This window comes from Oncorhynchus clarkii, chromosome 24, assembly GCF_045791955.1.
Source record: "Oncorhynchus clarkii lewisi isolate Uvic-CL-2024 chromosome 24, UVic_Ocla_1.0, whole genome shotgun sequence".
NCBI lineage: Eukaryota > Metazoa > Chordata > Actinopteri > Salmoniformes > Salmonidae > Oncorhynchus > Oncorhynchus clarkii.
Window position 1 is genome coordinate 38,441,687 of NC_092170.1, and position 3,947 is coordinate 38,445,633.

The following is a 3,947-nucleotide window of genomic DNA, read 5'->3' on the forward strand; positions in this document are numbered from 1 at the left end:
GTCAGAATGTTGGGTCTACACTGCCTGCTCCATGGCCTGCTCTGTAATGCTATAGTAGAGTCAGAATGTTGGGTCTACACTGCCTGCTCCATGGCCTGCTCTGTAATGCTATAGTAGAGTCAGAATGTTGGGTCTACACTGCCTGCTCCATGGCCTGCTCTGTAATGCTATAGTAGTGTCAGAATGTTGGGTCTACACTGCCTGCTCCATGGCCTGCTCTGTAATGCTATAGTAGAGTCAGAATGTTGGGTCTACACTGCCTGCTCCATGGCCTGCTCTGTAATGCTATAGTAGTGTCAGAATGTTGGGTCTACACTGCCTGCTCCATGGCCTGCTCTGTAATGCTATAGTAGTGTCAGAATGTTGGGTCTACACTGCCTGCTCCATGGCCTGCTCTGTAATGCTATAGTAGAGTCAGAATGTTGGGTCTACACTGCCTGCTCCATGGCCTGCTCTGTAATGCTATAGTAGTGTCAGAATGTTGGGTCTACACTGCCTGCTCCATGGCCTGCTCTGTAATGCTATAGTAGAGTCAGAATGTTGGGTCTACACTGCCTGCTCCGTGGCCTGCTCTGTAATGCTATAGTAGAGTCAGAATGTTGGGTCTACACTGCCTGCTCCATGGCCTGCTCTGTAATGCTATAGTAGAGTCAGAATGTTGGGTCTACACTGCCTGCTCCATGGCCTGCTCTGTAATGCTATAGTAGAGTCAGAATGTTGGGTCTACACTGCCTGCTCCATGGCCTGCTCTGTAATGCTATAGTAGTGTCAGAATGTTGGGTCTACACTGCCTGCTCCATGGCCTGCTCTGTAATGCTATAGTAGAGTCAGAATGTTGGGTCTACACTGCCTGCTCCATGGCCTGCTCTGTAATGCTATAGTAGAGTCAGAATGTTGGGTCTACACTGCCTGCTCCATGGCCTGCTCTGTAATGCTATAGTAGAGTCAGAATGTTGGGTCTACACTGCCTGCTCCATGGCCTGCTCTGTAATGCTATAGTAGTGTCAGAATGTTGGGTCTACACTGCCTGCTCCATGGCCTGCTCTGTAATGCTATAGTAGAGTCAGAATGTTGGGTCTACACTGCCTGCTCCATGGCCTGCTCTGTAATGCTATAGTAGAGTCAGAATGTTGGGTCTACACTGCCTGCTCCATGGCCTGCTCTGTAATGCTATAGTAGAGTCAGAATGTTGGTTCTACACTGCCTGCTCCATGGCCTGCTCTGTAATGCTATAGTAGAGTCAGAATGTTGGGTCTACACTGCCTGCTCCATGGCCTGCTCTGTAATGCTATAGTAGAGTCAGAATGTTGGGTCTACACTGCCTGCTCCATGGCCTGCTCTGTAATGCTATAGTAGAGTCAGAATGTTGGGTCTACACTGCCTGCTCCATGGCCTGCTCTGTAATGCTATAGTAGAGTCAGAATGTTGGGTCTACACTGCCTGCTCCATGGCCTGCTCTGTAATGCTATAGTAGAGTCAGAATGTTGGGTCTACACTGCCTGCTCCATGGCCTGCTCTGTAATGCTATAGTAGAGTCAGAATGTTGGGTCTACACTGCCTGCTCCATGGCCTGCTCTGTAATGCTATAGTAGTGTCAGAATGTTGGGTCTACACTGCCTGCTCCATGGCCTGCTCTGTAATGCTATAGTAGAGTCAGAATGTTGGGTCTACACTGCCTGCTCCATGGCCTGCTCTGTAATGCTATAGTAGAGTCAGAATGTTGGGTCTACACTGGCTGCTCCATGGCCTGCTCTGTAATGCTATAGTAGAGTCAGAATGTTGGGTCTACACTGCCTGCTCCATGGCCTGCTCTGTAATGCTATAGTAGTGTCAGAATGTTGGGTCTACACTGCCTGCTCCATGGCCTGCTCTGTAATGCTATAGTAGAGTCAGAATGTTGGGTCTACACTGCCTGCTCCATGGCCTGCTCTGTAATGCTATAGTAGTGTCAGAATGTTGGGTCTACACTGCCTGCTCCATGGCCTGCTCTGTAATGCTATAGTAGAGTCAGAATGTTGGGTCTACACTGCCTGCTCCATGGCCTGCTCTGTAATGCTATAGTAGTGTCAGCCATAACAGCGGCGGGCCGGGAGTTCTCACATCGATCCATTTACACATGTTTGTTTCTCTAGTTGTCGTCCTCTTCCAGGCCCAACATGGAAGCCACCAGACCCAACGTTTGCTTACAATGTACATTTACATCACACCTCTCTCCTCCTCAGCCCCTCCCCTCTTATCCTCTTTCTCTTTCTCCTCCTCTCCTCTTATCCTCCTCCTCCTTCTTCTTCTCCTCCTCCTCCCCTCATATCCTCCTCCTCTGCCTCCTTCTTCTCCTCCTCCTCCTTATCCTCCTTATCCTCGTCTTCCTCCTCCTTCTCCTCCCCTCCTCCTCCTCCTCCTCCCCTTATATCCTCCTCCTCCCCTCATATCCTCCTCCTCCCCTTATATCCTCCTCCTCCCCTCATATCCTCCTCCTCCTTATCCTCCTCCTCTGCCTCCTTCTTCTCCTCCTCCTCCTCCTCCTTATCCTCATCTTCCTCCTTCTTCTCCTCCCCTCCTCCTCCTCCTCCTCCTCCTCCTCCTTCTCCTCCTCCCCTTATATCCTCCTCCTCCCCTCATATCCTGCTCCTCCTCCTCTGCCTCCTTCTCCTCCTCCTCCTCCTCCTCCTCCTTATCTTTCTTATCCTCGTCTTCTTCCTTCTTCTCCTCCCCTCCTCCTCCTCCTCCTCCCCTCACATCCTCCTCCTTCTCCCTGACCCAGTTACACAGCTGTGGTCAGGCCCCAGAATCTCACCCCAACAGCAGAGTCCACTGGTGATACAGTAAGTAGTTCAGTGTAGTTCAACACTCCTAATTCAATGAGCCTATGTTCTTTTAACTCGCTCCAGATATCCACTGTCTTACGTCAGGTGGCGTCACTCCTACACGACGCTCGTCCCTCAACCTCAGTGTAGGCGGAAACGACACGCTATCTGACGTAAGGTAATGCCAGATATCAGCATGCTAGTAGTGTTCACCCACATATCAGGAGTGGGTTATATCTAGCTGGACTCTGTTCCCTGCCAACCCATTGTAAAAACACCACCCAGAAGTCTCTGCGTCAGCCACTACACTATGGTGCCATGGTGATGACGTCATCATTCTATTACTGCTTCCATTTCAGAATGTTTGAAGACAATGTCTTGTGAATATTCTAGAACCAGTTACGTCAACACTTGTTCCTCTCCAGTCTCTGCCATCTTGCCTTAGATACAGAGCCTCTCAGGGCCTTTGAGCCCTTATGAGTTGAGTTGTTTTTCTGTGTTTCTTCATAACTGAATACATTTACAGGCAGCTGTGTAAATAGGGTTTCCTGTTACGGTGCCTTAAGACGATACATATGTGTGTTTTAGTGGTGTCTCTTATGCCTGACGTCAGAGGATTTCTATATGCTTGTGAGAACCATTCCACGTTCGGAGCCTCTGGAGAAGAAAACGCTTCTACTGGGATTAACCAACTACAGTAGTATGTTAAACTGTTTAGATTCAATAACACAGAGGAACTTTATCTTATACGGTTCTAGATTTCACAAGATTCAAAGATTTTGTATTTTTTTAGAGAATTTACAGAAAGAAAGAATTCATGTTTTTGAGTATAGATAAAATTGTAGAATACATGATATCAAACTTCTATAGTGTTTGTTCTTATGTTAGATTGTATTAAAAACCACTTTGGTTTTCATTTTGAGGACAGTATTTATTTTTCCCGTATTGTAAAACCTGAAAAAACAGCTGATGCTTAATGAGATTGATTTTCTATGCATCACTTTAACATCATGTTCTTATGTTTCTGTCAAAACCATATAACTGTAAAGACAAATGAATGCTGTTGCCTCTTTCAGATTCAATAAGACTCACTGCTCTCTCTCTCTCTCTCTCTCTCTCTCTCTCTCTCTCTCTCTCTCTCTC